The following is a 23,936-nucleotide window of genomic DNA, read 5'->3' on the forward strand; positions in this document are numbered from 1 at the left end:
TGCCTGCTCGGCTGGCCCTGTGTGGCTACATGTTATGTTTTGTCTTTTCTCTCTCCTCTCTCTCTGCTCGCTGCCTGGGCGGAGCTCATTGTGAGCTCCCGGCCTCCACCACCTGTAGGCAATCACCTGTGGCTCCTCACCTTGTTTGCTCCCGCTACTTAAGGCAGTGACTGAGAGCACCTCGCCGCTGGACTATTGAATAACGCTCGTCAGTGCTACTTTAGCCTCAGCCAGTTTTGAGCTCTGTCCGTGAAAGTTCCGTGCTAACCCTTGTTCTCTGTATGCAGATTTCTCGTGTTTGGTTTGGAGACTCTGGACGCTTTTCCCGACCCCGCTCTGCACCCCTGGGAACCCTGGCCCCCTTCTCCTTCACCTGTATATAGTGCACCTGGAGTGTGTAAATAAACCTGTTTTTCTGAGATTTCAGTCTGCGCCGAGTCCTCCCTGCTCCTCCGTGACAGCTTTCTTGAAGTAGTCAACAATTGACTTCCAAAAAAAGAAGTAGTCAACAATTTAAAAGTAAGATAGAATAACAGGGGCATGTGCTGAGGGGTGGTGCTGCACAAGAACAAGAGTAAAATAAAGAAAATATTGTTTTTAGTTTTGAGAAGTGCAAATTAAAATGTACCATTACACTCAGAGGATCAATATGAAGTTCGATATATGTTAATTTTGAATGAAGTACATGATTGGTGACTGTTCTGTCCTGAGCTTTTGTTTTTACAGCACCTGCTTGATCACACCAACAGTTTCTCGCCACCGAAGAGGGGTACTTGCAAAAAATAGAGAATGGGGAGGAATATCATCAAAACTGGAAAAAGGTAATCCCGAAAGGGGGTGATAACGCCATAACTTTCACTTATGGTCAAATTCTCAAAAAATGACCCCGAACTTGAAAAATTCTTCAAACATTTAGAGACAGAGTGGAGATTTAGATAAACATAATGTCACAAACCACATAAGGCGGGAGCATTTGAATCGATAAGATGGTGAATTGATAAGCAAAATGTTGATCATGTTGATTATGTTTATTCCAGTGTGCAGAGCAAAATTATTATTATGAAAGACAACAAATGAAATAACGAAAACTAGAAGTGGAAAAATTTGCGTTAATGGAAATAAAATCAAAACAAAAAGGAAAACTAACCAAAACTGTAATGAATGTTCACAAAACTAACTAAAATTAACTAGATTTATAGCAAAATGTGTTTAGTTGCATTGATAAGTATTTTCATTTTTTCTTTTTCTTTTTCTTTTTTCTTTTTAAGATAAATCAAGAGTGTTGGGACGGTAAAATAAACACATTACAAAAACAAAATTGTTTTTAACTAATTTTATTTAAATTTTACAGCATGTGCACTACAGTGCACAAGGGGAGTTCATTGATCACGAATGTGAAACTAACAACATTCAAGAGCTATTTAAGAAGATTACATGTTCCTCTGAAATTTTTGTAAGCAGGATATTAAAACTTATTTATATAACAATATCATAAAAATGTAGATTAGGGATCAACTTAGAAGTCACTGACACTTCACTAGCTGTAAGCCATTGGTTCAGGAACAAGTGATTGCACTGGGCTTTCTATTTCACAAAAGTTAATTCGTTTATGATATCTGAGGAAGTACTGTGATTGTTTTTATTTGGAGACACAAAGGAACATTTGGCACTTCCCACATCTCACATATGTTTTACTGTTGCACCCAACCATTCTACAACTGAAATGCCTTGGACTGTTAACCATTTCAGGCAAGTGGAGTGAACCATATTTTGCTACACTCTTATCTGATTGGGACTTCCTTTTCTTGATTTCCGGAGAGAACTTTTCATTATTGGTATTATTCAGGTCTTGTTCACATGTTTGTCCCTGGTTTCTCAGCCAAGAGGAGCTTGAACTCCAGATACTGGGAGTTCTGTTTGCACATTGAGATCACTGGTAACTTTTAGCAACGACGTGATCTTGTAGAAACAATTAGATGTCATGGATTCAGCTATAATTGCGACTCTTATTTTTTACTTTACTGGAAAACATTTCTGCATTTTACCCATATTTTATTTTTAACTCAAAATCAAAATTCCAGATTCTCCTACATGTTGGTTTTGGACCAGATAGGACGACAGTTTTCAGGTGGCCCTGTGTCTTTCTCTATTACATCTGCCACTGCATCTTGATAATCTTTGTGTGGTTCTTATTGGGTTGTGACCCTCTCGTGTCTGGCTCACATGACTCGCATCCTCAGAAGAATCTATGCTTGAATCTCGCTCAATTATTCTGCTATGAATTCCCCCTGAATTATGAATTCTCTCTGCCTTTGTCAAAGAGTTGTCTATTAGGAAAAAGTGAAATAAATATAAGTACAAAGTCCCAATGTGTAGAGCACACATTAATAAATTAGTCATGTTCTCCGTGAAACTAAATAAGCTTAATCCTTAAAGACCCCTCGAATTATTTACTAGATGTTTATTTTTGAAAATTAATCAAAACCTGAGTTTAAAAAAAAAGAAAAAGAAAAACAATTGGCAAGGCCACACCCCCACACATGTGATATAATTTTAAAGGTACTGTTGTCCTCTCTAAGAAACATCAGGACTTAGAGGAGTGGCAAGTAGAGTATGAGAGCTACAAGCAAAAACTAAATGTGTACTACAGTGCGCAAAAATGAATTACTGGGCCATCAGGGGGTTATGAGGGACATCTATAAAACTAACAATCCCACAAACCTCGAAGTGCACTTGAAAAGCTCACACAAGAAGGTTAACCTAGCTTACCTTGAAGAGCTCATCAGGGGGAGCACACTCCCCCTCCTTGAGGAGCTCCCCCACTCAATCCGCATCCCCAGAAAACAGCTAACCCCAGATAAGGCAGCGTGATGTATCCCGAGATAACAGGACTGGGACATCTAAATAAATGTGTGAAACAATCGCCTTCAAAAAGGTTATCAATTCACTTCAACCAAAATTAGGAACACTCGGTGCGGCAAGAGTTAATAGTTATTAGTCTCAACACCCAAGGATAACCAGAAGAGCATGACTGATATGATGGAACTGGGATTTGGTTACACTTAAGTTTTGCAAAACACAACTAAAACTATAACTGAAACTAATCAAAACTAAGCTAAAATTAAGGATTTTCAGAAAATAAAAACTAGACTAAACTAGCAAATGATTGGTAAAAACTGATTACAACTGCCATAGAATTGAAAATCTGGAGGCAAGACTAGAAAAAACACAGAAACTAATGAAAATTGCAAAATGGTTAAAACCCTGGGGCGGAGATTGGCAGATCTGACCAGGGAATGTTATAAAATGGATTGTCAGGACAGTCAGCGTTAAAGCCACTTTCAGTCCATACTAGGATGGCATTGGACATCTTCGGGGCCGAGGAGGGTTGGTGTGACCAAGGTGTGGTTTGGCTTGTTGTATGTATATTTTGAGATCATGTGGCTCTGGATGGACCAGTTACCAGGGCATGGAAGGAGGACAGACTCATTAAATGAGGAGAAGGAATTTCCTGGGATTGGAGATCCTCTGGGTGAGTGGTTGATTAAAAGCATGCATAAAATAGAAGTTATCTGTTGTTACTGATCGGTAATAGATTGATAATTGGCCACATTTACAGCTGTATTGACTTGTTGTGGACGTAGTCGACTTCGGGTTTAAGCACTTTAATTAACAGGTTGAAAATAGTGACATTAAAGAAAGAGTATGCAGCGCCACCCTGTCAGACACAGGTGATGGTGGAGCTCACTGATGAATCAGGTGAGCTGGATTCATGGCTGATTCAAAACTAAGATCCCCCTGCTGTGGTCAGTAAGGGGAGAAACCAGGGGGAAATAAAATTTAAAAGAGGCATCTATAAACGTTTATGGGTCAAGTGAAACGGGATAAAAGGGGTTGTTTTACTGTTATTTTAATATCAGCATTATTAGTGTATGAGAATCATGCAACAAGCATTGCATCGATGATCATTTATTGAAGCTTTTGACCTTATATATTATAATATATTTTCTCCTACTGTGCATGCTGCTGAGTGACTGCTGCTCGTCAAACACATTTAATTGCAATGTTGACCCTGTGCTAACTTGCATATGACAAATAAATCTGAAAACTAAAACTAAACAAAGGAAAGAAGGATGGAAGGAAGGATCACATGCATTGTCACAAAGGAAAGAAGGATGGAAGGAAGGATCACAAGCATTGTCACAAAGGAAAGAAGGATGGAAGGAAGGATCACAAGCATTGTCAGAATGCATTGTCACAAAGGAAAGAAGGATGGAAGGAAGGATCACATGCAATGTCACAAAGGAAAGAAGGATGGAAGGAAGGATCACATGCATTGTCACAAAGGAAAGAAGGATGGAAGGAAGGATCACATGCATTGTCACAAAGGAAAGAAGGATGGAAGGAAGGATCGCAAGCATTGTCACAAAGGAAAGAAGGATGAAAGGAAGGATCACAAGCTTTGTCACAAAGGAAAGAAGGATGGAAGGAAGGATCACATGCATTGTCACAAAGGAAAGAAGGATGGAAGGAAGGATCACATGCATTGTCACAAAGGAAAGAAGGATGGAAGGAAGGATAAAAAACTTTGTCACAAAGGAAAGAAGGATGGAAGGAAGGATCACAAACTTTGTCACAAAGGAAAGAAGGATGGAAGGAAGGATCACATGCATTGTCACAAAGGAAAGAAGGATGGAAGGAAGGATCACATGCATTGTCACAAAGGAAAGAAGGATGGATGAAGGATCACATGCATTGTCACAAAGGAAAGAAGGATAGAAGGAAGGATCACATGCATTGTCACAAAGGAAAGAAGGATGGAAGGAAGGATCACATGCATGGTGACAAAGGAAAGAAGGATGGAAGGAATGAAAGACCACAATCTTTGTCACAAAGGAAAGAAGGATGGAAGGAAGGATCACATGCATTGTCACAAAGGAAAGAAGGATGGAAGGAAGGATCACAAGCATTGTCACAAAGGAAAGAAGGATGGAAGGAAGGATCACATGCATTGTCACAAAGGAAAGAAGGATGGAAGGAAGGATCACATGCATTGTCATAAAGGAAAGAAGGATGGAAGGAAGGATCACAAGCATTGTCACAAAGGAAAGAAGGATGGAAGGAAGAATCACATGCATTGTCACAAAGGAAAGAAGGATGGAAGGAAGGATCACATGCATTGTCACAAAGGAAAGAAGGATGGAAGGAAGGATCACAAGCATTGTCACAAAGGAAAGAAGGATGGAAGGAAGGATCACATGCATTGTCACAAAGGAAAGAAGGATGGAAGGAAGGATGACATGCAATGTCACAAAGGAAAGAAGAATGGAAGGAAGGATCACATGCATTGTCACAAAGGAAAGAACGATGGAAGGAAGGATCACAAGCATTGTCACAAAGGAAAGAAGGATGGAAGGAAGGATCACAAGCTTTGTCACAAAGGAAAGAAGGATGGAAGGAAGGATCACAAGCTTTGTCACAAGTGCAATACTTTAATTTTCTGCTGCTCATTCCTGTGCAATATCCCATCTGCCCTCCCGTCATATTTCTCTTCAAGATTTTCTTATTTAATCACTAATGTACATATATTTATATTTATAGATACATATATATTCAGTCATCTTTTCTCTTTTACCATGTCTCTCTAATATTTTGCTCCTTGCTATTTTTCTATTTTCTTTATTATTTTCTTTTATTTTAATATATTTTCTCCTACTGTGCATGCTGCTGAGTGACTGCTGCTCGTCAAACACATTTAATTGCAATGTTGACCCTGTGCTAACTTGCATATGACAAATAAATCTGAAAACTAAAACCAAGAGCACCTGGCTGCAGCCACTGTCCACTGTGGAGCTCCACAGTAACCGGAAACACTTGACCTCCACAGTAACCGGAAACACGTGACCTCCACACTAGCCGTAAACACGTAACTTCGGTTAAATCGACTTTGACAGCGAAAACTAAATTGTGTTTTTGTTACTATAAAATGGTTTTAAGTGGGTTTTTTTTTTTTAACACTCTGGGTTTGTTCAAAAAAAATTCACCATCCCCTAAATTGTTCGTGGCCAAAAGTGACACTTGCTGTTTCGCTGATTTATTATTATTTTTACAGTACATCGTGTTGTGCGTTCTGATTGCTGTAGACCATTGTCAATCAATCTAGTCCAGTGTCTCCTGTACAGGAGCGGTCCCTAATAGGCCCACGGACCGGTCCCGGTCCGTGAGTCCTTTGGTACCGTTCCGCGAGGGTTGATCCTCCGGTGTGAAATGTATGGTTGTAGTTGTGTGTCTTATTTTGAAAGAACTATTTACGCGTTACCATAGCGACCAGAGAGCGTTAAGAAGCAGAGAGGAGGATGTCACTGTCATTGTTGTTGGCGCACAGCTCAAGTCACGTTTATTATTATATTTACAAAATACCACAGTTTCTTTTTTTTATTCTTTTGTTGTATTTATCCGCGACACCCTAAAGGTAGTTCCCTGAAAATATTGTCTGACATTAAAGTGGTCTGTGGTGCAAAAAAGGTTGGGGACTCCCGCTGTACAGTACAGAATGCGTTTAGCTTGTCGAATTTACATAAATCTTCGATCGCTAGCAGTGTAACTCTGAAGTGCTGTACTGTACGTTTGGAAGTTTTCTCCCAAACAAACACAACAATGCCGACGAAACGTTTTGCACCCTCAAATGCACCTTTAGGTTTCATTCCATAATACTGGACTTGTGTTTCTACAAAGGTTTGAACTCTAAGAGTGTTTAAACAAAGAGAAAAGTGTGAAAATGTTCATTCCTGTCTGAGAAAAGTGTATAAAGCATGTAGTGAGGGGTTTTACAGTCTTAACATCTGTAATAATTGTAAAAAATAAAGTTGGCTATGGATTTCACCTACCGCGGGTTATTTTTTGAACGTAACACCAGCGATAAACGAGGCACCGCTGTATTATTAATAGTAGTGTCTGGGACATCTAATTGATTAACATCAACATTGATTATTATGCACTATTATTTTTGTTCAAGGAGAGCCAAAAATATACAACTCTCTCTCAGCTTGTTTGTTGCCAAAAATGGCCACTTTTTGTGTATGTTCACAAAATGCTATAAAATGTATATTTCTTAAAACATTTATCTACTTTTACCGACGTGACTCTTTAAAATAGCACCAGTCCTTTTCATCAAAATCAAAATTGTATCTAAATGTTTTACTCTTTATAGCCAGTTAGGTTATATATTACCATTAACTTTTCTGGTAAAACGGTGATAAAGTCCTAATGTTTTCATGAAACTTCCTTTTTTTCCCCATCTGAGCATCGGGGAAAAGGCCGTCTTGCAATTGTTGAGGTCACTAGTGTGTGCCCCATTTCTTCCAGGATCACTCTCTTTATAGGTTTTAGTGGACTCCTAGTACTGCGAAGTGGTTTCATGGTACAAAGGGATTGTATTCCAAGATCTGGGAGACTGTAGAAATGAGCAGTGATGCCCTTCCTACCATCTTTCCAGAAAAATAAGTGATCTGTAAGCTGTTAGGCTGACTTACAGCAGCAGCACTTTCTGCACCTGCATAAACTCCAGGACACATTTACTAACGGTGTTTGTTGCTGTATGTGCAGCTTTGAATTTTTTAATAATATATGTTTTGTTAATATTTTGGCTATGGTGTCTTGTTATGAAATGTAAAAGAGTAAAAGTGTTTTTAGCAGGTGCTTCAAAGCTAAGTTTGACTGGGAAACTCAAAGCTCAATTGGCTGTATCAACAGAAATTCACTGCAGCCTATGTAATATTTCATGCGTCATAATTTATTCTACTCTATCTTGCAAATACATATTTGTGTGGCAATGTCATGCACAACACACATAACTATTAGATCCTTAAGATCAAACCCGTGTCATTGTTTTGGTCCACTGCAGTGCAGTAGTCAAAAAAAAGAATAAGTGAAGTGTCCACAGATAGCCAGGATAGAGCCCAGAGTGTTAATGTTTAAAATGTATAAAAATATTATTGATTACAATTCTTTACTGTTAATATCAACAATAAGCTTTTTATTTTGAAATTACAAGTTTAAAAAAATGCTGTTACATTTACATTTAATGCTGTTTCACTGTAATCATTTATTATAAGTATGGACACAGAATCAAGTGAACAACATTTTGAAATAAGTTTAATTGGAATTTTGTACTATGCAAAAACAAAACAACAACAACAACAACAACATATTAAACAAACACAGCCAGTGCCTTCATTTGTCCATTACATGTCAAACATAGCACTGACCCTTAGCCCCTGATCATCAGCACATGCTTTCAAAAAGAGCTCCATGTCCTTTGCAAACTGAAAAACAAAGAGGAACAAGTCCCTTGCTCCAGTGTCTTCTTCCTCTGACATGTCTCTTAAGACCCTCTGCTGGTCCCCTTGATTTAAGGACAGATATTTGGGCATTGTTACATGTGCCTTATTTTGGACAGCCCACTGCACAGCAGGACGCAGATCTTCAACAACTGCTGGCTCCTGTGTCAGGCAAATGGGGATGAAAACATAGTTATTTCTCTGTTGCAGAACAGTTTTTTAACAGTTATTCAAATGTCACTAACCATGTAATTACACTACTGTTTAAAGTGAATACTGACCTGACTGACTTCCTGGAACTTGCGCTTTTTCAGTCTGAAAATGGGCACGTGTTGTCCTTCAAGCACAGCTTTGGCTTCCTCTCTCCAGTGTGCAAATAGCTTGCCAGAGCTACGAAGAGTAAGGCCACAGTGAGGGCATGTCATTTTCATGGACTTTCCATCAGCTGCAGTTTTATTGAACACAGAGGGTAGAGCTTATGAATGTTCTAACAAAGACTCAGAAAATGGTTCAGATACCGAAGACAAAACCTTGGGGGGGGGGAGACGGGTCTCCTCGAAGAGTTCAGCGGGGAGCAGTCCTGATAATGGTGGCTGACTTGGCATTGAAGAATGCTGACAAGACAATAAATGCCTTGCCATATCCCCACGCCGTATGATTGTAATCTTACAGACAGGGCAGTGAAAGTGTCCTGTTGTCCTACAAGGCTGCCTGCACCGGCATATCATTTTATCTGTAAGAGAAAAAAACAAACAAACAAACAGATGTAATTTAAATGTAGTTGTATAGAATGCAATCAATTTGTCTAACAATCAGATTGTACATGTTAACAAAAACATCCAAGCCAACCTCAATAATGAAAGCAAAATGGTATGGATCACAAAAGTTATGTCAAGAAAAGTGGTGAAAAGTAAATAAAAATATATTTTATAAAAACACTATTTTTGTTGCAGATGAATGCACTGAACTGTACAATATCAACAGCAACTTTTAAGTCAACAAAGATACTGCAGAAGTGCTTAAAAAAGTGCATATTTATAACTATAAAGTATATTTAATACAAACATACCTTTTAAAGGCAAAGCATTTTTTATATGCACACTTAGATGCTCCTCAATCTTTGCCCTGACAGTAGGGCTGAAAGTGGGGCACAGAGGGCAGTGAAAGAGTCCTCTGCAACACGTGTTGCATTCCTGCAATTCTGGCTTTAAGCCTGAATTCCAGATTGATGTGTGCATCTAAAACACAGAGAGAAACAGATAAACACCATATACACATTTAAGTTAAGGTTTTAGCAGAAATAACAATTTACACTTGGCATGTAATAGATTTGGGAAGAAAATTCTTGAAAAAAAAACCCCAAATATTTTAAAAGACACTTTAATCTGTGAGATATGTTTCTATTGACATATAACAGTCAATTGAACAGAGGCTAACTAAAATCTGGGCAATAAAAAAGCTGTACAGAAAAGAATGACGAATAGAAGTATTGATAAATATATAAATCTGTTTGTGACGAAATTTGCAGTGTTGACGCTAACCAAAGGTGTCACAAGTACACACGTTCCTTACTACAGTTTAGATACCTCTGTTTAGAAAGCACTGGCTCGACTTTTTAGTCAAGTCGAAGTAAGAAGTACAGGGTCTAAAATATAATTTATGTACAAAATTTTGAAGTAATCTTGCGTCCAAAGCACGCGTGCTGATTTACAAATGTACGGATTACAAAGTACAGATACGCGTGCTAAAATGTGAGAAGTAGAAGTATAAAGAAGTATACAGTAGGCACAAAAAAGTACAGCAGTAAAGTAAAGATACCAGAAAATTCTACTTAAGTACAGTATTGAAGTATTCGTTATTTTGCGTCTCTGACGCCAACAATAAATCATACTGTAATGCAAAATGTGGTTTTTGCTTCTTCTCGCCCACAGAAGCCGTTAATCCAGCTCTCTTACTAAAACCAGGCCCAGGAAAAAGCATATCTGTGTGTTTCTCTGCCATGGAGCATGATGAAAAAACATTAAAATAAGGAGGAATGTTGTTGTAACGCAAAAAAAGTGGCAACATGATCATTGTAAGAAAACTAGACGATTCCTAGAATTATGAAATCACTAACGGCAAATTTATATAAGAAAGACTTAACTAACCTTTGCGATCAACTTGCAAGACTTCCACGGTATCGATGCGTGTTTACGGCTACTGTGGAGGTCACGTGCTTCCGGCTACTGTGGAGGTCACGTGCTTCCGGCTACTGTGGAGCTCCACAGTGGCTGCAGCCAGACCCTTCTCACTAAAACTAAACAAAGGAAAGAAGGATGGAAGGAAGGATCACATGCATTGTCACCAAGGAAAGAAGGATGGAAGGAAGGATCACATGCATTGTCACAAAGGAAAGAAGGATCGAAGGAAGGATCACAAGCTTTGTCACAAAGGAAAGAAGGATGGAAGGAAGGATGACATGCATTGTCACAAAGGAAAGAAGGATGGAAGGAAGGATGACATGCATTGTCACAAAGGAAAGAAGGATGGAAGGAAGGATCACAAGCTTTGTAACAAAGGAAAGAAGGATGGAAGGAAGGAAAGATCACAAGCTTTGTCACAAGTGCAATACTTTAATTTTCTGCTGCTCATTCCTGTGCAATATCCCATCTGCCCTCCCGTCATATTTCTTTTCAAGATTTTCTTATTTAATCACTAATGTACATATATTTATATTTATAGATACATATATATTCAGTCATCTTTTCTCTTTTACCATGTCTCTCTAATATTTTGCTCCTTACTATTTTTCTATTTTCTTTATTGTTTTATTTTATTTTAATATATTTTCTCCTACTGTGCATGCTGCTGAGTGACTGCTGCTCGTGAAACACATTTAATTGCAATGTTGACCCTGTGCTAACTTGCATATGACAAATAAATCTGAAAACTGAAACTAAACTAAGGAAAGAAGGATAGAAGGAAAGATCACAAGCTTTGTCACAAAGGAAAGAAGGATGGAAGGAAGGATCACAAGCTTTGTCACAAAGGAAAGAAGGATGGGAGGAAGGATCACATGCATTGTCACAAAGGAAAGAAGGATGGAAGGAAGGAAGGATCACAAGCATTGTCACAAAGGAAAGAAGGATGGAAGGAAGAATCACATGCATTGTCACAAAGGAAAGAAGGATGGAAGGAAGAATCACATGCATTGTCACAAAGGAAAGAAGGATGGAAGGAAGGATCACATGCATTGTCACAAAGGAAAGAACGATGGAAGGCAGGATGACATGCAATGTCACAAAGGAAAGAAGGATGGAAGGAAGAATCACATGCATTGTCACAAAGGAAAGAAGGATGGAAGGAAGGATCACATGCATTGTCACAAAGGAAAGAACGATGGAAGGCAGGATGACATGCAATGTCACAAAGGAAAGAAGGATGGAAGGAAGAATCACATGCATTGTCACAAAGGAAAGAAGGATGGAAGGAAGGAAGGATCACAAGCATTGTCACAAAGGAAAGAAGGATGGAAGGAAGAATCACATGCATTGTCACAAAGGAAAGAAGGATGGAAGGAAGAATCACATGCATTGTCACAAAGGAAAGAAGGATGGATGGAAGGATCACATGCATTGTCACAAAGGAAAGAAGGATGGAAGGAAGGAAGGATCACAAGCATTGTCACAAAGGAAAGAAGGATGGAAGGAAGGATCACATGCATTGTCACAAAGGAAAGAACGATGGAAGGCAGGATGACATGCAATGTCACAAAGGAAAGAAGGATGGAAGGAAGAATCACATGCATTGTCACAAAGGAAAGAAGGATGGAAGGAAGGATCACATGCATTGTCACAAAGGAAAGAACGATGGAAGGCAGGATGACATGCAATGTCACAAAGGAAAGAAGGATGGAAGGAAGAATCACATGCATTGTCACAAAGGAAAGAAGGATGGAAGGAAGGATCACATGCATTGTCACAAAGGAAAGAACGATGGAAGGCAGGATGACATGCAATGTCACAAAGGAAAGAAGGATGGAAGGAAGAATCACATGCATTGTCACAAAGGAAAGAAGGATGGAAGGAAGGATCACAAGCATTGTCACAAAGGAAAGAAGGATGGAAGGAAGGATCACAAGCATTGTCACAAAGGAAAGAAGGATGGAAGGAAGGATGACATGCATTGTCACAAAGGAAAGAACGATGGAAGGCAGGATGACATGCAATGTCACAAAGGAAAGAAGGATGGAAGGAGGGAAAGATCACAAGCTTTGTCACAAGTGCAATACTTTAATTTTCTGCTGCTCATTCCTGTGCAATATCCCATCTGCCCTCCCGTCACATTTCTTTTCAAGATTTTCTTATTTAATCACTAATGTACATATATTTATATTTATAGATACATATATATTCAGTCATCTTTTCTCTTTTACCATGTCTCTCTAATATTTTGCTCCTTACTATTTTTCTATTTTCTTTATTATTTTATTTTATTTTAATATATTTTCTCCTACTGTGCATGCTGCTGAGTGACTGCTGCTCGTCAAACACATTTAATTGCAATGTTGACCCTGTGCTAACTTGCATATGACAAATAAATCTGAAAACTGAAACTAAACTAAGGAAAGAAGGATGGAAGGAAAGATCACAAGCTTTGTCACAAAGGAAAGAAGGATGGAAGGAAGGATCACAAGCTTTGTCACAAAGGAAAGAAGGATGGGAGGAAGGATCACATGCATTGTCACAAAGGAAAGAAGGATGGAAGGAAGGAAGGATCACAAGCATTGTCACAAAGGAAAGAAGGATGGAAGGAAGAATCACATGCATTGTCACAAAGGAAAGAAGGATGGAAGGAAGAATCACATGCATTGTCACAAAGGAAAGAACGATGGAAGGAAGGATCACATGCATTGTCACAAAGGAAAGAACGATGGAAGGCAGGATGACATGCAATGTCACAAAGGAAAGAAGGATGGAAGGAAGAATCACATGCATTGTCACAAAGGAAAGAAGGATGGAAGGAAGGATCACATGCATTGTCACAAAGGAAAGAACGATGGAAGGCAGGATGACATGCAATGTCACAAAGGAAAGAAGGATGGAAGGAAGAATCACATGCATTGTCACAAAGGAAAGAAGGATGGAAGGAAGGAAGGATCACAAGCATTGTCACAAAGGAAAGAAGGATGGAAGGAAGAATCACATGCATTGTCACAAAGGAAAGAAGGATGGATGGAAGGATCACATGCATTGTCACAAAGGAAAGAAGGATGGAAGGAAGGAAGGATCACAAGCATTGTCACAAAGGAAAGAAGGATGGAAGGAAGGATCACATGCATTGTCACAAAGGAAAGAACGATGGAAGGCAGGATGACATGCAATGTCACAAAGGAAAGAAGGATGGAAGGAAGAATCACATGCATTGTCACAAAGGAAAGAAGGATGGAAGGAAGGATCACATGCATTGTCACAAAGGAAAGAACGATGGAAGGCAGGATGACATGCAATGTCACAAAGGAAAGAAGGATGGAAGGAAGAATCACATGCATTGTCACAAAGGAAAGAAGGATGGAAGGAAGGATCACATGCATTGTCACAAAGGAAAGAACGATGGAAGGCAGGATGACATGCAATGTCACAAAGGAAAGAAGGATGGAAGGAAGAATCACATGCATTGTCACAAAGGAAAGAAGGATGGAAGGAAGGATCACAAGCATTGTCACAAAGGAAAGAAGGATGGAAGGAAGGATCACAAGCATTGTCACAAAGGAAAGAAGGATGGAAGGAAGGATCACATGCATTGTCACAAAGGAAAGAACGATGGAAGGCAGGATGACATGCAATGTCACAAAGGAAAGAAGGATGGAAGGAAGGAAAGATCACAAGCTTTGTCACAAGTGCAATACTTTAATTTTCTGCTGCTCATTCCTGTGCAATATCCCATCTGCCCTCCCGTCATATTTCTTTTCAAGATTTTCTTATTTAATCACTAATGTACATATATTTATATTTATAGATACATATATATTCAGTCATCTTTTCTCTAATACCATGTCTCTCTAATATTTTGCTCCTTACTATTTTTCTATTTTCTTTATTATTTTATTTTATTTTAATATATTTTCTCCTACTGTGCATGCTGCTGAGTGACTGCTGCTCGTCAAACACATTTAATTGCAATGTTGACCCTGTGCTAACTTGCATATGACAAATAAATCTGAAAACTGAAACTAAACTAAGGAAAGAAGGATGGAAGGAAAGATCACAAGCTTTGTCACAAAGGAAAGAAGGATGGAAGGAAGGATCACAAGCTTTGTCACAAAGGAAAGAACGATGGAAGGCAGGATGACATGCAATGTCACAAAGGAAAGAAGGATGGAAGGAAGAATCACATGCATTGTCACAAAGGAAAGAAGGATGGAAGGAAGGATCACATGCATTGTCACAAAGGATAGAACGATGGAAGGCAGGATGACATGCAATGTCACAAAGGAAAGAAGGATGGAAGGAAGAATCACATGCATTGTCACAAAGGAAAGAAGGATGGAAGGAAGGATCACATGCATTGTCACAAAGGAAAGAACGATGGAAGGCAGGATGACATGCAATGTCACAAAGGAAAGAAGGATGGAAGGAAGAATCACAAGCATTGTCACAAAGGAAAGAAGGATGGAAGGAAGGATCACATGCATTGTCACAAAGGAAAGAAGGATGGAAGGAAGGATCACATGCATTGTCACAAAGGAAAGAACGATGGAAGGCAGGATGACATGCAATGTCACAAAGGAAAGAAGGATGGAAGGAAGAATCACATGCATTGTCACAAAGGAAAGAAGGATCGAAGGAAGGATCACAAGCTTTGTCACAAAGGAAAGAAGGATGGAAGGAAGGATGACATGCATTGTCACAAAGGAAAGAAGGATGGAAGGAAGGATGACATGCATTGTCACAAAGGAAAGAAGGATGGAAGGAAGGAAAGATCACAAGCTTTGTCACAAGTGCAATACTTTAATTTTCTGCTGCTCATTCCTGTGCAATATCCCATCTGCCCTCCCGTCATATTTCTTTTCAAGATTTTCTTATGTAATCACTAATGTACATATATTTATATTTATAGATACATATATATTCAGTCATCTTTTCTCTTTTACCATGTCTCTCTAATATTTTGCTCCTTACTATTTTTCTATTTTCTTTATTGTTTTATTTTATTTTAATATATTTTCTCCTACTGTGCATGCTGCTGAGTGACTGCTGCTCGTCAAACACATTTAATTGCAATGTTGACCCTGTGCTAACTTGCATATGACAAATAAATCTGAAAACTGAAACTAAACTAAGGAAAGAAGGATAGAAGGAAAGATCACAAGCTTTGTCACAAAGGAAAGAAGGATGGAAGGAAGGATCACAAGCATTGTCACAAAGGAAAGAAGGATGGAAGGAAGGATCACAAGCATTGTCACAAAGGAAAGAAGGATGGAAGGAAGGATCACATGCATTGTCACAAAGGAAAGAACGATGGAAGGCAGGATGACATGCAATGTCACAAAGGAAAGAAGGATGGAAGGAAGAATCACATGCATTGTCACAAAGGAAAGAACGATGGAAGGAAGGATCACATGCATTGTCACAAAGGAAAGAACGATGGAAGGAAGGATCACAAGCATTGTCACAAAGGAAATAAGGATGGAAGGAAGGATCACATGCATTGTCACAAAGGAAAGAAGGATGGAAGGAAGAATCACATGCATTGTCACAAAGGAAAGAAGGATGAAAGGAAGGATCACATGCATTGTCACAAAGGAAAGAAGGATGGAAGGAAGGATCACATGCATTGTCACAAAGGAAAGAACGATGGAAGGTAGGATGACATGCAATGTCACAAAGGAAAGAATGATGGAAGGAAGAATCACATGCATTGTCACAAAGGAAAGAAGGATGGAAGGAAGGATCACATGCATTGTCACAAAGGAAAGAAGGATGGAAGGAAGAATCACAAGCATTGTCACAAAGGAAAGAAGGATGGAAGGAAGGATCACATGCATTGTCACAAAGGAAAGAAGGATGGAAGGAAGGATCACAAGCATTGTCACAAAGGAAAGAAGGATGGAAGGAAGGATCACATGCATTGTCACAAAGGAAAGAACGATGGAAGGCAGGATGACATGCAATGTCACAAAGGAAAGAAGGATGGAAGGAAGAATCACATGCATTGTCACAAAGGAAAGAAGGATGGAAGGAAGGATCACATGCATTGTCACAAAGGAAAGAAGGATGGAAGGATGGATCACAAGCTTTGTCTCAAAGGAAAGAAGGATGGAAGGAAGGATCACAAGCATTGTCACAAAGGAAAGAAGGATGGAAGGAAGGATCACAAGCATTGTCACAAAGGAAAGAAGGATGGAAGGAAGGATCACAAGCTTTGTCACAAAGGAAAGAAGGATGGAAGGAAGGAAAGATCACAAGCTTTGTCACAAGTGCAATACTTTAATTTTCTGCTGCTCATTCCTGTGCAATATCCCATCTGCCCTCCCGTCATATTTCTTTTCAAGATTTTCTTATTTAATCACTAATGTACATATATTTATATTTATATATACATATATATTCAGTCATCTTTTCTCTTTTACCATGTCTCTCTAATATTTTGCTCCTTACTATTTTTTTATTTTCTTTATTGTTTTATTTTATTTTAATATATTTTCTCCTACTGTGCATGCTGTTGAGTGACTGCTGCTCGTCAAACACATTTAATTGCAATGTTGACCCTGTGCTAACTTGCATATGACAAATAAATCTGAAAACTGAAACTAAACTAAGGAAAGAAGGATAGAAGGAAAGATCACAAGCTTTGTCACAAAGGAAAGAAGGATGGAAGGAAGGATCACAAGCATTGTCACAAAGGAAAGAAGGATGGAAGGAAGGATCACAAGCATTGTCACAAAGGAAAGAAGGATGGAAGGAAGGAAGGATCACAAGCATTGTCACAAAGGAAAGAAGGATGGAAGGAAGAATCACATGCATTGTCACAAAGGAAAGAAGGATGGAAGGAAGAATCACATGCATTGTCACAAAGGAAAGAAGGATGGAAGGAAGGATCACATGCATTGTCACAAAGGAAAGAACGATGGAAGGCAGGATGACATGCAATGTCACAAAGGAAAGAAGGATGGAAGGAAGAATCACATGCATTGTCACAAAGGAAAGAAGGATGGAAGGAAGGATGACATGCATTGTCACAAAGGAAAGAACGATGGAAGGCAGGATGACATGCAATGTCACAAAGGAAAGAAGGATGGAAGGAAGAATCACATGCATTGTCACAAAGGAAAGAAGGATGGAAGGAAGGAAGGATCACAAGCATTGTCACAAAGGAAAGAAGGATGGAAGGAAGAATCACATGCATTGTCACAAAGGAAAGAAGGATGGAAGGAAGAATCACATGCATTGTCACAAAGGAAAGAAGGATGGATGGAAGGATCACATGCATTGTCACAAAGGAAAGAACGATGGAAGGCAGGATGACATGCAATGTCACAAAGGAAAGAAGGATGGAAGGAAGAATCACATGCATTGTCACAAAGGAAAGAAGGATGGAAGGAAGGATCACAAGCTTTGTCACAAAGGAAAGAAGGATGGAAGGAAGGATGACATGCATTGTCACAAAGGAAAGAAGGATGGAAGGAAGGATGACATGCATTGTCACAAAGGAAAGAAGGATGGAAGGAAGGATCACAAGTTTTGTCACAAAGGAAAGAAGGATGGAAGGAAGGAAAGATCACAAGCATTGTCACAAGTGCAATACTTTAATTTTCTGCTGCTCATTCCTGTGCAATATCCCATCTGCCCTCCCGTCATATTTCTTTTCAAGATTTTCTTATGTAATCACTAATGTACATATATTTATATTTATAGATACATATATATTCAGTCATCTTTTCTCTTTTACCATGTCTCTCTAATATTTTGCTCCTTACTATTTTTCTATTTTCTTTATTGTTTTATTTTATTTTAATATATTTTCTCCTACTTTGCATGCTGCTGAGTGACTGCTGCTCGTCAAACACATTTAATTGCAATGTTGACCCTGTGCTAACTTGCATATGACAAATAAATCTGAAAACTGAAACTAAACTAAGGAAAGAAGGATAGAAGGAAAGATCACAAGCTTTGTCACAAAGGAAAGAAGGATGGAAGGAAGGATCACATGCATTGTCACAAAGGAAAGAACGATGGAAGGCAGGATGACATGCAATGTCACAAAGGAAAGAAGGATGGAAGGAAGGATCACAAGCTTTGTCACAAAGGAAAGAAGGATGGGAGGAAGGATCACATGCATTGTCACAAAGGAAAGAAGGATGGAAGGAAGAATCACATGCATTGTCACAAAGGAAAGAACGATGGAAGGAAGGATCACATGCATTGTCACAAAGGAAAGAACGATGGAAGGCAGGATGACATGCAATGTCACAAAGGAAAGAAGGATGGAAGGAAGAATCACATGCATTGTCACAAAGGAAAGAAGGATGGAAGGAAGGATCACATGCATTGTCACAAAGGAAAGAACGATGGAAGGCAGGATGACATGCAATGTCACAAAGGAAAGAAGGATGGAAGGAAGAATCACATGCATTGTCACAAAGGAAAGAAGGATGGAAGGAAGGAAGGATCACAAGCATTGTCACAAAGGAAAGAAGGATGGAAGGAAGAATCACATGCATTGTCACAAAGGAAAGAAGGATGGAAGGAAGAATCACATGCATTGTCACAAAGGAAAGAAGGATGGATGGAAGGATCACATGCATTGTCACAAAGGAAAGAAGGATGGAAGGAAGGAAGGATCACAAGCATTGTCACAAAGGAAAGAAGGATGGAAGGAAGGATCACATGCATTGTCACAAAGGAAAGAACGATGGAAGGCAGGATGACATGCAATGTCACAAAGGAAAGAAGGATGGAAGGAAGAATCACATGCATTGTCACAAAGGAAAGAAGGATGGAAGGAAGGATCACATGCATTGTCACAAAGGAAAGAACGATGGAAGGCAGGATCACATGCAATGTCACAAAGGAAAGAAGGATGGAAGGAAGAATCACATGCATTGTCACAAAGGAAAGAAGGATGGAAGGAAGGATAACATGCATTGTCACAAAGGAAAGAACGATGGAAGGCAGGATGACATGCAATGTCACAAAGGAAAGAAGGATGGAAGGAAGAATCACATGCATTGTCACAAAGGAAAGAAGGATGGAAGGAAGGATCACAAGCATTGTCACAAAGGAAAGAAGGATGGAAGGAAGGATCACAAGCATTGTCACAAAGGAAAGAAGGATGGAAGGAAGGATAACATGCATTGTCACAAAGGAAAGAACGATGGAAGGCAGGATGACATGCAATGTCACAAAGGAAAGAAGGATGGAAGGAAGGAAAGATCACAAGCTTTGTCACAAGTGCAATACTTTAATTTTCTGCTGCTCATTCCTGTGCAATATCCCATCTGCCCTCCCGTCATATTTCTTTTCAAGATTTTCTTATTTAATCACTAATGTACATATATTTATATTTATAGATACATATATATTCAGTCATCTTTTCTCTTTTACCATGTCTCTCTAATATTTTGCTCCTTACTATTTTTCTATTTTCTTTATTATTTTATTTTATTTTAATATATTTTCTCCTACTGTGCATGCTGCTGAGTGACTGCTGCTCGTCAAACACATTTAATTGCAATGCTGACCCTGTGCTAACTTGCATATGACAAATAAATCTGAAAACTGAAACTAAACTAAGGAAAGAAGGATGGAAGGAAAGATCACAAGCTTTGTCACAAAGGAAAGAAGGATGGGAGGAAGGATCACATGCATTGTCACAAAGGAAAGAAGGATGGAAGGAAGGAAGGATCACAAGCATTGTCACAAAGGAAAGAAGGATGGAAGGAAGAATCACATGCATTGTCACAAAGGAAAGAAGGATGGAAGGAAGAATCACATGCATTGTCACAAAGGAAAGAAGGATGGAAGGAAGGATCACATGCATTGTCACAAAGGAAAGAACGATGGAAGGCAGGATGACATGCAATGTCACAAAGGAAAGAAGGATGGAAGGAAGAATCACATGCATTGTCACAAAGGAAAGAAGGATGGAAGGAAGGATGACATGCATTGTCACAAAGGAAAGAACGATGGAAGGCAGGATGACATGCAATGTCACAAAGGAAAGAAGGATGGAAGGAAGAATCACATGCATTGTCACAAAGGAAAGAAGGATGGAAGGAAGGAAGGATCACAAGCATTGTCACAAAGGAAAGAAGGATGGAAGGAAGAATCACATGCATTGTCACAAAGGAAAGAAGGATGGATGGAAGGATCATATGCATTGTCACAAAGGAAAGAAGGATGGAAGGAAGGAAGGATCACAAGCATTGTCACAAAGGAAAGAAGGATGGAAGAAAGGATCACATGCATTGTCACAAAGGAAAGAACGATGGAAGGCAGGATGACATGCAATGTCACAAAGGAAAGAAGGATGGAAGGAAGAATCACATGCATTGTCACAAAGGAAAGAAGGATGGAAGGAAGGATCACATGCATTGTCACAAAGGAAAGAACGATGGAAGGCAGGATGACATGCAATGTCACAAAGGAAAGAAGGATGGAAGGAAGAATCACATGCATTGTCACAAAGGAAAAAAGGATGGAAGGAAGGATCACAAGCATTGTCACAAAGGAAAGAAGGATGGAAGGAAGGATCACAATCATTGTCACAAAGGAAAGAAGGATGGAAGGAAGGATCACATGCATTGTCACAAAGGAAAGAACGATGGAAGGCAGGATGACATGCAATGTCACAAAGGAAAGAAGGATGGAAGGAAGGAAAGATCACAAGCTTTGTCACAAGTGCAATACTTTAATTTTCTGCTGCTCATTCCTGTGCAATATCCCATCTGCCCTCCCGTCATATTTCTTTTCAAGATTTTCTTATTTAATCACTAATGTACATACATTTATATTTATATATACATATATATTCAGTCATCTTTTCTCTTTTACCATGTCTCTCTAATATTTTGCTCCTTACTATTTTTTTATTTTCTTTATTGTTTTATTTTATTTTAATATATTTTCTCCTACTGTGCATGCTGTTGAGTGACTGCTGCTCGTCAAACACATTTAATTGCAATGTTGACCCTGTGCTAACTTGCATATGACAAATAAATCTGAAAACTGAAACTAAACTAAGGAAAGAAGGATAGAAGGAAAGATCACAAGCTTTGTCACAAAGGAAAGAAGGATGGAAGGAAGGATCACAAGCATTGTCACAAAGGAAAGAAGGATGGAAGGAAGGATCACAAGCATTGTCACAAAGGAAAGAAGGATGGAAGGAAGGATCACATGCATTGTCACAAAGGAAAGAACGATGGAAGGCAGGATGACATGCAATGTCACAAAGGAAAGAAGGATGGAAGGAAGAATCACATGCATTGTCACAAAGGAAAGAAGGATGGAAGGAAGGATCACATGCATTGTCACAAAGGAAAGAACGATGGAAGGCAGGATGACATGCAATGTCACAAAGGAAAGAAGGATGGAAGGAAGAATCACATGCATTGTCACAAAGGAAAGAAGGATGGAAGGAAGGATCACAAGCATTGTCACAAAGGAAAGAAGGATGGAAGGAAGGATCACAAGCATTGTCACAAAGGAAAGAAGGATGGAAGGAAGGATCACATGCATTGTCACAAAGGAAAGAACGATGGAAGGCAGGATGACATGCAATGTCACAAAGGAAAGAAGGATGGAAGGAAGAATCACATGCATTGTCACAAAGGAAAGAAGGATGGAAGGAAGGATCACATGCATTGTCACAAAGGAAAGAAGGATGAAAGGAAGGATCACATGCATTGTCACAAAGGAAAGAAGGATGGAAGGAAGGATCACATGCATTGTCACAAAGGAAAGAACGATGGAAGGAAGGATGACATGCAATGTCACAAAGGAAAGAATGATGGAAGGAAGAATCACATGCATTGTCACAAAGGAAAGAAGGATGGAAGGAAGAATCACAAGCATTGTCACAAAGGAAAGAAGGATGGAAGGAAGGATCACATGTATTGTCACAAAGGAAAGAAGGATGGAAGGAAGGATCACATGTATTGTCACAAAGGAAAGAAGGATGGAAGGAAGGATCACAAGCATTGTCACAAAGGAAAGAAGGATGGAAGGAAGGATCACAAGCATTGTCACAAAGGAAAGAAGGATGGAAGGAAGGATCACAAGCATTGTCACAAAGGAAAGAAGGATGGAAGGAAGGATCACAAGCTTTGTCACAAAGGAAAGAAGGATGGAAGGAAGGAAAGATCACAAGCTTTGTCACAAGTGCAATACTTTAATTTTCTGCTGCTCATTCCTGTGCAATATCCCATCTGCCCTCCCGTCATATTTCTTTTCAAGATTTTCTTATTTAATCACTAATGTACATATATTTATATTTATAGATACATATATATTCAGTCATCTTTTCTCTTTTACCATGTCTCTCTAATATTTTGCTCCTTACTATTTTTCTATTTTCTTTATTATTTTATTTTATTTTAATATATTTTCTCCTACTGTGCATGCTGCTGAGTGACTGCTGCTCGTCAAACACATTTAATTGCAATGCTGACCCTGTGCTAACTTGCATATGACAAATAAATCTGAAAACTGAAACTAAACTAAGGAAAGAAGGATGGAAGGAAAGATCACAAGCTTTGTCACAAAGGAAAGAAGGATGGGAGGAAGGATCACATGCATTGTCACAAAGGAAAGAAGGATGGAAGGAAGGAAGGATCACAAGCATTGTCACAAAGGAAAGAAGGATGGAAGGAAGAATCACATGCATTGTCACAAAGGAAAGAAGGATGGAAGGAAGAATCACATGCATTGTCACAAAGGAAAGAAGGATGGAAGGAAGGATCACATGCATTGTCACAAAGGAAAGAACGATGGAAGGCAGGATGACATGCAATGTCACAAAGGAAAGAAGGATGGAAGGAAGAATCACATGCATTGTCACAAAGGAAAGAAGGATGGAAGGAAGGATGACATGCATTGTCACAAAGGAAAGAACGATGGAAGGCAGGATGACATGCAATGTCACAAAGGAAAGAAGGATGGAAGGAAGAATCACATGCATTGTCACAAAGGAAAGAAGGATGGAAGGAAGGAAGGATCACAAGCATTGTCACAAAGGAAAGAAGGATGGAAGGAAGAATCACATGCATTGTCACAAAGGAAAGAAGGATGGATGGAAGGATCACATGCATTGTCACAAAGGAAAGAAGGATGGAAGGAAGGAAGGATCACAAGCATTGTCACAAAGGAAAGAAGGATGGAAGAAAGGATCACATGCATTGTCACAAAGGAAAGAACGATGGAAGGCAGGATGACATGCAATGTCACAAAGGAAAGAAGGATGGAAGGAAGAATCACATGCATTGTCACAAAGGAAAGAAGGATGGAAGGAAGGATCACATGCATTGTCACAAAGGAAAGAACGATGGAAGGCAGGATGACATGCAATGTCACAAAGGAAAGAAGGATGGAAGGAAGAATCACATGCATTGTCACAAAG

The 23,936-nt window shown here is 39.1% G+C and overlaps 1 long non-coding RNA gene across 1 annotated transcript; it reads right to left on the reverse strand.

The window, feature by feature from the left end:
• Positions 1 to 8,094: 8,094 nt before the first annotated feature.
• On the reverse strand, positions 8,095 to 9,535 carry LOC143418479 (uncharacterized). The gene is made up of 4 exons (XR_013098471.1): positions 9,409 to 9,535; positions 8,858 to 9,072; positions 8,621 to 8,729; positions 8,095 to 8,501 (listed from the first exon to the last, which is right to left on the reverse strand). It is a non-coding gene; the product is annotated as an uncharacterized LOC143418479 (long non-coding RNA).
• Positions 9,536 to 23,936: the final 14,401 nt, after the last annotated feature.

Source organism: Maylandia zebra, linkage group LG4 (genome assembly GCF_041146795.1).
Source record: "Maylandia zebra isolate NMK-2024a linkage group LG4, Mzebra_GT3a, whole genome shotgun sequence".
In the NCBI taxonomy this organism is placed as follows: domain Eukaryota; kingdom Metazoa; phylum Chordata; class Actinopteri; order Cichliformes; family Cichlidae; genus Maylandia; species Maylandia zebra.